The sequence below is a fragment of the Triticum urartu genome, chromosome 2A (genome assembly GCF_056163025.1).
Source record: "Triticum urartu cultivar PI428250 chromosome 2A, HENAU_Tu73, whole genome shotgun sequence".
Taxonomy (NCBI): Eukaryota; Viridiplantae; Streptophyta; class Magnoliopsida; order Poales; family Poaceae; genus Triticum; species Triticum urartu.
In genome coordinates this window covers 162933544-162944969 of record NC_141874.1, presented here as the reverse complement: position 1 = coordinate 162944969, position 11426 = coordinate 162933544, and positions in this window count along the sequence as shown.

Genomic DNA, 11426 nt, shown 5'->3' with positions numbered 1-11426 from the left:
CGGCTTCGCTCCTCTGCCCTGCTAAGTGTGGCCGCGGCGCATGGCTCTGACTATCCGTGCACAAGTAAATGGTTCAAATGGAGAGCCCCTAGTTTTGTACACCGACAGGAGCCCCCGGGCCTGGGCCACACATAAGCGTGACACGTTGTTGGACCAGGCCCAAAACGGTGCGCGGGCAGTTGGGGCGGGATTTTACCGCAGTAATTTCTCGTCCGCTGCGCTTCTCCATGACCCGCGTTGAACGCGCGATGTGGAGGATCGTGTGTGACGTGGGGGTCATGCGTGGGTTGGTTCCCGCACGCATGCGTCACATCGTGGTTAATGGGAGAGGTGGCGGCCCGTGCCTTCCCCATAAAAAGAGGAATAACCACGGGCGTGCTGCTCACTTTACCCCCTTGCGCCTTTTCCAATCTCGGAACCGCTGTCCCTTTCTCCTTCCTTCTCAACCTTCTGCCCCTTCTTGCCACCGCTGCATCTTCACTATCCTCTGCCCCTCACCTTTCGCAGCCGCCATGGCCCCAAAAACCAACAAGGGCAAAGGGATGGCCAAGGACGTCGGAGCGACGGAGCCACCGGAGAGTGAGCTGGCAGCGCAGTGGACGCAGCTCGCCTACTTCCCCTCGACGGTCGACATGTTCGAGCTCCGGGACAGCTTCAGGCCCCTGTGGGGGTGCAAGACAACGGTGCATCCAGCCACGCACGTCGTCCCCGCCAACTGCGCCGAGGCCGCCCTGAATCGATACCTGTTTTTCGTCGACTATTTCTCTTGCGGCCTCTGCCCCCTTTCTCCGATTTCTTCAATGATGTCATGCACACATTTGGCTTCCACCTCCTAGATTTTACTCCAAATGCTGTGTCATGCGTGGCTCTTTTTGCCCACCTATGTGAGGGCTTCGCCGGAGTCGTCCCCAACACGGCGCTCTTCCGCCATTACTTCTACCCTCACATAGGGCGCCCAGAAGGAGAGGTGGGAAGAATGGCGGGGCCAGTGGTGCTGGATCAAGGAGGACGACCCACAGGAGTTCTACCGGGTTCGCCAGGCCCCCCCAGTTCGCAAGCCCGACTGGGGAAATGTCGACGCCCAAGACGACAAGCTCAAGATTGCCATCACCCTGATTCTTCGCCTCATCGAGGCCGGGCTCACCCTTGAGATGATCAGGGCGGATTTCATCTGTTGCCGAATCGCTCCGCTTCATAACAAGGGGAGGCCGGCCTGGATCTTCACGAATGCGGCCGATATCATGAGGCTTCGCCCTGGTCTCGACCACAACTTCACGGTGCTCGTGCACGCTCACTTCTGCCAGCGGCTCTTCCAGCTTGACGTGGGCCGCGATGGCAGGGCCGAGAGGTCCGGCAAGGCCGCGAAAGCCCGCAAGGTCACTAAGGGGCCCTTGTTTGGGTTGCCGGCGGGGGTACTCCTGCTGAGTAATAACTCACGCTGAAACGACATCATCGCTATGATGCCGGACTGCAACGCGCATGGCCCCGTCCCCAATTGGGCCGAGCTGCCGGAGGAGTAGGTGCAGGAGTTCTTCGACAGTCTGGAGAAGTACGTCCGTGAATAGCCACTGCTCGTCCAGGACACCACCCAGGCGGATCTGGACTACATCGCTGCCAGGGTGGCGGAGGCGGAGCTCGCCAAGGAGACCGGCAGCGCCGGCGGCATGGAGGACAAGGCCGCGGCGGCCGCAGAGGAGAAGGAACTCGCCCAGTGGGCAGAGTCTGCTGGGGAGGCCAGCAGCGCCCGCACCAGGGCCCCTCTCGTCGAGGATGACGATGACGAGTCGTCCGAGGAGGAAGCTGAAGCTGTCGAGCCCACAGCCACGGGGAAAGGGCGAATCTTGTGGCGGGCCAGCTCCGGCAAGCCGGTTTGGCCCGGCAGCGCCGCGCAACCCCGGCTTGCCCAGGAGATGTCTGCGCGGAAAATGAGGGCCGCGGCGGCAAAGAAGTTGGTGAAGGCCGTGGTGACGAAGAAGAAAGCATCTGCCTCTTCTTCGTCCAAGCGTCCCCCAGCTTTGCCTGCTTCCCCTCCTCCACCCGCTTCCCCTCCTCCCATAGGCGACGACACGAAGGTCTTCTTTGACCTCGGGTCTCTCAGCCCGAGGAGGAAGAGGAAGGCGGCAAAAGAGGAGGTGGAGGACAACTAAGTGTCGTTTCCTTTCGTCATTTCCGGCACCTCTAACTGTGCTTCTTATCTTGACTTGTTTTTGTCTCGGCAGGGTGAAGAGGGCCAGGTCTTCGGCGGGTGGCCAACCCCCGGCGGGCACCTCTAAGGCGCCACTGGTGGTGGTGAGTAGCCCGGACAGCAGCCCCCGGAGCAGCCCTTAGCGTAAGTTCTCCACTCGCCCCTCGTTGACGTGTGCCAAGGGCATGATCCTTGGTGCTGACCTTGTCGTGATCGCAGGAGGAGGACAACAACTGGAGGAGGCGCCGAGGGCTACCCCCAACACGCCGCCTCCGTCAACCACGCCGTCCCGAGGGGCGTCCCCGGCAAGGGCGCCAAGCACCGAGCCCATGCACACGGAGGAGGAGGAGGCAAGCTTGGGCACCGGTGGCCACACCTCGGCACCTGATGTTGGCGGGGAGGGGGCCTCATCTTCACAGCCTGGCATGGGTAAGCCATTCGCCTCCCATCCCTTTTCTTTTTCTTGAATCTTGGTCTTGGCTTCACTTCACCCCCCTTTTGATATCCAGATCCTCTCCTGGCGGACCGTGATACCGTCATCGAAGATGTCGCCAAGGGCACCGCGGTGGAGGCCGAGAAGATCGCTGCCGAGGAGGCTGCCAAGGGCGCTGCCGAGGACGCCGCCAAGGGGCCTGCCGGGGATCCTGACAAGGCTACTGACCAGGGAGGCTGGCGAGCCTGTTGCCGAGGTGGAGGTGGCTGATGACCAGCCTTCCTCCTCCGCTGCCTCTGGCTCCGGCAGGTACCTGAGGGTGAGCGACGACCTTTTCGTCCACCTCCCAGGGGCGTCAATATCCAGGGTGCCCATTGAGGGAGAGGTGTTCGACGAGGAGGTGCTCGCCGCCGCCGGGCTCGAGGTCGTCGACACGCCAAGCACTGGTAGTGACGGTTCACAGGAGGAGCGGCTTCTCTAGGACATGGGTGCCAACTTCCGGAAGCTCCAGGCGCTCCATCGCGCCCGCCTCGACAAGGCCAAGTCCAGGGCGGTAATGGCGGACAAGGCGGAGGCGGACCTCAAGGTACGCGTCGCCGAGACGTAGACTTGGTTCTGCTAGGCTTGGGAGGAGCTGAAGACCGCCCAGGGCGAGCTGGCCAAGCGCGAGGTGGAGCTCACCATGAAGCAGGACGACATTGAGAAGGCCCAGGAGACGGCAGAGAACTTTGCCACCACAGCCGAGGCTGCTCGAGCCCAGCACCAGGCCGCGCTGAACTCCCAGGAGGAGGACCTTGCCGCACATGAGGAGAAGCTTGCCACAACGCTCCGCGGCAAGGATGAGGAGGTGGAGAAGCTCATCTTGGAGCAAACCCAGGAGCTGGAGGAGAGGCACAGGGAGGCACTCAATGCCTAGGCTCAGGTCCACGTCGACAAGATGAAGGAGCTGCAGGTGGAGTGGGACAGGCTGAAAAACCAGGTCCTGACGCTGTCCAAGGAGAAAGACACGCTCAACAGCGCTCTGACGGAGGCGCAGGGTGCGGTCCTCGACAAGGCCGAGCAGCTCTCCGAAGCCAACAACTCCATCAAAGACCTCAAGCTGAAGCTGGAGGGTCTCGAGGGGATGCCGTCGGAGGGCAAGGTCCGGGAGGAGGCCCTGGCCAGGGACCTGGAGACCGAGAAGCAGCCGCGGAAGAATGAAGCCACCAACCACAATGATTTTGTGGAAGGCGAGAACCGCTGGATCGGGCGCCTCGAAGGCGTCGCCGGCAGGATCACCACGCAGCTGGCTACCATGGGGATGCCAAATGTGAGGTATACCCCAGAGCACAACGCGAGTTCCAACACCAAGCTGACCATCTTCTTCGAGGGCGTCTTCGGGGCCCTGGAGCAGTTCCACTCCAACCGTCCGGCCTCCCTAGCCAAGGAGTCCCGGAGGCTTTGCTAGGGTGCCATGACCAAGGTTCTCACCAAGATGGCGCACTAGAACCCCAACCTCGACTTCGATGCCGCGCTGGACAGCTTGCCAGCGGGTGTGGACCTCACGGCGCTCAAGGAGCATATCAAGCCCATCATCAGCCGCATCGGTGAAATCGAGAGGATAGAGGGCCAGCGCCGAGATTAGGCACCCCGTCTCCCACTGTCGCTGTAGGTTCATGACCAAGACCGTTTTTATCTTTAGTTAGAATCGCAGTAACAATTGATGTAATATAACTCTGCAGCACTTTTGGTATGATGCATGTTATCTTCCTATTCGACCTTCCCTTTGTATGTTTACCCTACGTTAAATGGGTAGGCTTGCCGGCGTGTAAACCCAAGGCGACACCTTGAGGACGGATCCCCAATGGCCTGCTCGGTGTGCTTGCTGCCGAGTGAACCACCTTACCGCTCTCAACGCGCCCGCTTGAACTGTCGAGCTTGACTCGAGTCAGAATCGAGAGCGTTGCCAATTGCGGAAGGCTACCCTGCCACTCTCGACACGGCCGCTTGAGCTGTTGAGCGGACTCGAAACAGAACAAGGGCGTTGCCAATTGTGGAAGGGCCCCTTTCCGTGCAGGCTTCCATACATAGGGCAGGACCTTCGAGGAAAATAACCTCATATATAAGAAGGAAATTGCAGGTTTCGTATGACTTAGCTTTCCCGTCGCCGCACCGGCGTCCTTCACGCTTGCAGGCGGCACCGTTCTCTTGGCCGTCTTCTTATCTGGAAGCCGTGGCCATGAGAAATTGCTAAGCCAGCCGCTAAACCCGATTCTCACAACTGCGCCCCCTACCTAGCGCGCCAAAGATGTCGGTGGGAATGACACCTATGGGATCACTGGAATCCCTTCTACGGTCAGCGGGCGCGGGGTCGTGAGGAGAGCGGGTTTAGGAGCTAGCACACGGATCGTTTACCCAGGTTCGGGCCACGAGGATGCGTAAAACCCTAGTCCTGCTTTGGTGGATGTATTGAGTGTTCTTGAGCTTCCTGAACTAGCTACGGTGGTTGTGCCGTTCCAAAAAGCTGAATCCCTCTCCTGGTCGCCTCGGGCCTCCTTTTATAGGAAAAAGGGTTTGCCACAGTGGCACACAGGAGGTGGAAAGGCCTATAGTGCGCGATCTTATCGCACGACATTACGGGACAAAGTGCATTAAATGCGCTACGTAGGTGTCCATTAGCTTTATCGAGGATGGGAACGAGGCCCGTCCCGTTCGTCGCCGCTCTGTCCCGATTCGACACGTGCCCAAGCTAGCGACGCATGCAGCGCCATGAAGGCAGGCAAGCAGCTGAGGTGGCGTGGTGGTAGGGCCTTCATGAAGATTTGCATGCCGCCACGCAGGCACTTGCTGATTTGGCCTGGAAGTTGCATGTTGCCACGCAGGTGCCTGCCCAGCTGGTTGGGCTGGCAGCTGCATGCGAACGGCGCGGAGACTTGGCTAGTGCAGGCCTGGAAGTGGCCCCGCTGGCGTCCTCGACAAGGGTCTTGCCAGGGGCCGGGCAAGGGTCTTGCCGTGGCGTTGGTGTCGTCCCTGGCAAGGGTCTTGCCGGGGGTCTTGTGGATTTCCTCGGCTAGGATCCTGTCGAGGGTTGCCGTCTTCTGGTCCTCATTTGAACTCATGTGTTTATGATCTTGACGAAGAGCTTCATGCCACCACGGAGGTGCCTCCCGAGCCCTGGTCCCAACATAGTTGTTGACGGTGTTCGGAACATTTGGGCTCAAGGGTGGCCTACTCTACTGGCATTGGGCAAGTTGCCCCGTTAAGGCTCTTGCCGGGGCTGCGGGGGGCCGCGTCGGCAAGGATCTTGCCGAGGGAGTCCACCTCGCCCTCTTTCCTTCCTGTGCTCCTGGTCTTGGTTGCCTTGTGCTTCGGCTTCTCTCCGGCTTCCCTCCTCTGCCCTGCTAAGTGTGGCCGCGGCGCATGGCTCTGACCGCCCGTGCACAAGTAAAGGGGTCAAAAGGAGAGACCCTACTTTTGTACACCAAGAGTATCGATTTCGATCCCTGAAATTTAACCAAATGCATGTTGATCTGTTTTTGATCCAAGAAATTCCAAAAACTTGATGTGATGATGGATTACTTTTAGTCACCCTTCACGGTCACGGCCACCTATGAAACATAATGCAATGCATCTCCAACACATTTAGGCATGTATGTAAACTACTATCTGTAGCAGGGTCAGACTATATTAGAATCATCAAGTACCTTGTACCAAGTAAAGAGTAATCATCAAGTACCAAGTAAAGAGTATTACTGAGAATCATGCCTAGCTTTCTACCCAACTTGCAGATGTCTTCTCCCCTGCATAGGTATCTAGGCAGACCCAAAATCATACAACTTGAAATTCAGCGAGATACATTGCATGCTTCAACCAAGGAACAATCGTTGCCATCCCCTCTGCATACAGGAAATGGCAACCAATCCACCTTCTTCCTGCAAAGCAGAGCAAAGAAGAACAAAGTAGAGATATAATGGATGATACACTTGAAGGCTGGATTCCTTCGAATTTCGTATAACTTTCCAATGAACATCCGGCTGGTTTAGCACATGTGCCATGTGTGAGTCAACATTGTCCGCTAAAGTTTAGACGTCATAAAAACAAAAACGCAAACACTGATTCCTAGCGGGTCTATGACTCTGAAAATTGTCGCAGCATTATGCTCGTGCATAACATTCTGCCTGAAGAGAGGTGTCGCCGTTAATTTTCAAGGGCCTATATGGCCGAGCTCGCAGCCATGGTCCCAGACATCTACCATCCTATAGGCCTCGAAGTCGCCATGTTCAGGGTGTTCAACACCATGCAATAGCACAAAACTGAACACATAACAGTTACTTTTTCCATAATATTTGTAGAAGCATCGAACATTCAGGAAGTCTTTCATAGGTTTTAGGAACTGCATACCCCATGGCAGTTGTCAGTTACACTAACTGAATTGTCATCATGAAGGACTGCATTAATCTCAGTAGCATAGCTTGCTTGAGCTTCATCAACAACATTATTCAGTATTTTATAAACGTAGGATATGCCAAAGAAAATGGTGGTCAGGCAAGAAACAAAACGTAACACCGAGTAACATGGAAACAATAAAAGCAAAATCCATTGAGATATACCAGATGACGCAATCCACGTGGTCGTGGTCCTGTACCTAAAGATTAATATTAATTCTAAGACCTGCAAATTAGCTGGTATAAATAAATATCAAGCCAATGAAAACAATTTATGCACTCTTCACAGGAGAACGCCTGACTCTCTCAGCCGCAAGGATGAAGCAATGCCGAAATGTATGTTGTTCCTTTTTTTCCTTTCTTTTAGCTGAAAATGCAAGGAAACTTAATACTACAGTGAATAGATAATTCTATTAACTAAAAGTTGATAAGATTGAAATAACCATGTGTTGTTGGGTTCTTAATTGTTCATATGAAACACATAGTACATGTTTATCTATTCTAGAATCGATTAGAAGAACAAAATGCCTTGATAACAACATTTGTCAAATTCTCAGGAGAGGAGGGAGACAAAGCCTACGTGTAGTTAATTATAGTGAGAACATATGTATACGATTGCAAAGCTGCTTGGAGTTTATCAACTCTGCTACTGTCGTGTCTAGATCTTAATCACATTGGACCTGGGTACCCCGCCGTGGTCAGGAGAATCACTTGGACGTTTGCTGTGGTGTACTTGCCAGGCATCAGCTTCTCCTGAATTGCATCAGACTCGGGTACCTCGCCGTTGACAGATCTTGCCTACAATACATAGCTTCTAGAACTCATTGTCAGGGCTATGGGAATAGCTCTAGAAAAATTTCAGTAAATATGGCTTAACCCTAATGATGGAAGCGTAGGAACCTGCCAATATTTCTTTGGTATCAAGTAAAGCACAAACAATGTTTCCCTAGAACATAAGCACATTCCATCTAAATGTGCGTGTACACATACACAATACATGTCGAATGCTCCCTCAGTTCAGTGAAGAACTCCTTTGTTCTTTGTGACTCGGCTCATACGGCCATTTTTCAACTTTGCCCGCACAAGTCAGACCAGAGCCTAGGCACTTATAAAACAAGTGCCTTTTTAGCTCCTTGGCATAGTATATCTTCATGTTGCCATAGAGTGGTATGTCTAAACATAATAGGAAGCATCAGGAAGATATTAGGATAGTTTCCAAGAACATAAGTTAAATGAGATAAGAAGGTTTACCTATGTCCTATAGCACAACTTGCCTTCTAAATTTTCTCTCACCAGAACACTGGAAAACAAGTCAGTAGTAGAGTATGGAATTTGCTTCTTGGAAGCTTCAGATTGTGTTCAGAAAGCTCATCCAAAGAAGAGACTAATAAGAACCTGAAGAAAAGAAGAGCGGTCAAATGAATTACATAAGTGTCTCACTTGCATTACTTCCTTCCCTTCCAGCATTAGAAAAAAACTCACTCTTGAATGTCCTACGCGAAATGAAGCTAGTTACATATTTCTAATATAACTTCATGAAGAAAAGCTACAAAGATGTCCTATAGGAGAATAAATGATATAACAGGTGTTCCACATAGCTCAAACACCTAATTCAGATATTTTCTTCTTCCTCTGAGACCAAGCAGGAAAGAAAGAAATACACTATACACTCTTCACGGAATAAATAATGTAGAAACTGACTAAGCTCGTTTCAGTTAGTGGAAAGCACATGCAATGCATATATACATATATGGAGCTTATTCTAAAAAGTACATACTTCCTTTTAGGCACAAAAATAAACACCTATTGAGCAGGAACCACAACACAACATAGAGCAAAATAATTTCCTATGTTTTTTAGATCGAAAGCTTCAGAACCAAATTCCTTTTCACTGAAACGCTCCAGCAAGAGAAATTCCATACCTTAGGGGGTTGAGAGCGGGTCTGCAGTAGATAGCGCTGGCGACGTGCAGCCACGGTGCTGCATAGGAGAGATGGGGGAGACACGGGAGGAGGCGCAGGGGATGGCGACATGGAGCTGCGCACGAGGCCGGTCATGGCGGCGGTCAACCGTCGATACCGCAACTCTGCAGAAGGCGTCCATGGGGGCTCGGGAAGCGCACGTGGGCAGTCCAGGAGGAGTGGAGCCGAATGGGGAGGTTGAGGAGGAGGCGCAGTGCTCGCACCACGGATGACCGATAACGGACCAGAGCTGGGCAGAAGGAGATGGCCATGGATCAGGGCTAGTTTGGGCAGTCGCTACTGAACAGGGGTCGGAGAGAGGAGAACAGAGAGGAAAGAGGAAGCAGGTGGGCTGAGAGGAGATCGCCGGCGTGGCCCTCGTCGGCAGCGGTCCCAGGCGAGAGGCACGGAATCGGGTGGTCGCGAGCGGTCATCTTTGGCACGTGGCGGCGCAGAGGGGAAATTGGGGGTGGCGGCGCAGAGGAGAAAATTGGGGTTGAATTACCTGGCGAATCGTTTTTTACTCGGTGTACCACAGGTTAGATATGCCAAAACCTAGGGACTTTTATGCAAAAGGTGCGTGACGGTGAACCCGATAGATTCAACCCATGCTTTATTATTTGGGAACGAAATGATAAAAACAGAATTTTTGATGTGTAATGCTACCTAACATAATTTTCAATGTAATTTTCTTTATTGTGGCATGAATGTTCAGATCCGAAAGATTCAAGATAAAAGTTTAATATTGACATAAAAATAATAATACTTCAAGCATACTATCTAAGCAATCATGTCTTCTCAAAATAACATGGCCAAAGAAAGCTTATCCCTACAAAATCATATAGTTTGGCTATGCTTCATTTTCGTCACACAAAAATGCTCTCATCATGCACAACCCCGATGACAAGCCAAGCAATTGTTTCATACTTTAGTAATCTCAAACTTTTTTCAATTTTCATGCAATACATGAGTGTGAGCCATTTGATGAAGATATGTACCTAGGGTAGGGTCATAGGCCTGACCTAGACACCCTCCCCTAGGACGTCACCTTAAAACTAGAAGCATTCGAAGAGGAGTCATCATCCACTCGACCATGAGGACTTCCACTCGTAAGACTTGAAGTCACTCGACCGCAGGGATTGTCACTCGACCACCAGAACGTGTAAGGTCACTCCAGACCACAACGGTCGGACATCACCTCATAGCTTTAATGGTCATTATGTCTCTTTATTTACTAGCATTACCAGTAATGTCTCCCCTTTAATGTACCTTAAACCCTTTGTAACGTGGGCCGGCTGGGGTCCTGGCGCACTCTATATAAGCCACCCCCTCCACAGGCATAAGGGTTCGCATCTTTTGTAAACACACACACACACACACATATAATCCAGTCGACCGCCTCAGGGCACCGAGACGTAGGGTTGTTACTTCTTCCGAGAAGGTCCTGAACTCATAAAACTCGTGTGTACAACTACTCCATAGCTAGGATCTTGCCTCCTCATACCTACCCCCCATTCTACTGTCAGTCTTAGAACCACGACAGTTGGCGCCCATCGTGGGGCCAGTGTCTTAGCAGTTTATTGGAGAAGTTGCGATTCTTCCGATTGCCATCATCATGGTTTCCAGCGGAGGATTGACTGAAGGCCGCGAGATCTATCTCGGCTCACTCATCTTCATCGCCGACGACTCCGCTTGGCTCCACGAGGCTCCACAGGACGTCGAGGCGCTCCCTGTCCACGGGGCGACGCACTTCCGCGCCTGCGTCCGCGGTGTCCTTCTTCGACAACCGTCGACTCACTATCGGTCAGCTCCTACGACATCCTCGCTTCTCTTTGTTTGTCGGCACCAGCGATCTAGTCGGTCACGGCTTCAGCGGTGGGTGAGGCATGCGGTGGCCCGCAAATCGGCCACCCCACAAATCGCGGCGATCGAGCCTAATGAAACTCTCTACGGCCTGTTCGACCTATCGATTGTCGAGACTGCATCAGAGTGCGACAGCAGCGACCCCGCGGTGGAAGTTTTGATGGTCAATGGACCCTGCAGTCCTCCTGGCTTCACCCGTGAAGATGGTAGTGATGGCGTCGGCGACCCATCACATGCCCACGAGGAGTACTGCCCCGAGCCCCTCACTTCGCAGCGGAGGGAAGAGCTTCACCGCCGTAACATGGATGCACTTCACACTCCTATCGTTGGAGAAACCCCCGAGGCCCAGGCCTTGGAGGAGGCGCGCCTGGTCAACTTGGCTGAGCGCACTCGTCTGGAGAACCTCCAGTGTGCACTCGACGAGCGTGCTCGGTAGCGAATTCCTGAATCCAGTCGACGACGACTTTTTCTGCCTCCGACTTAGGTATACCGAACTCCTATCCAGAATCTCACAGCTGCAGCTTGAATAGCAGAGTCAATTCATCCTTCCCAGTCAGAAG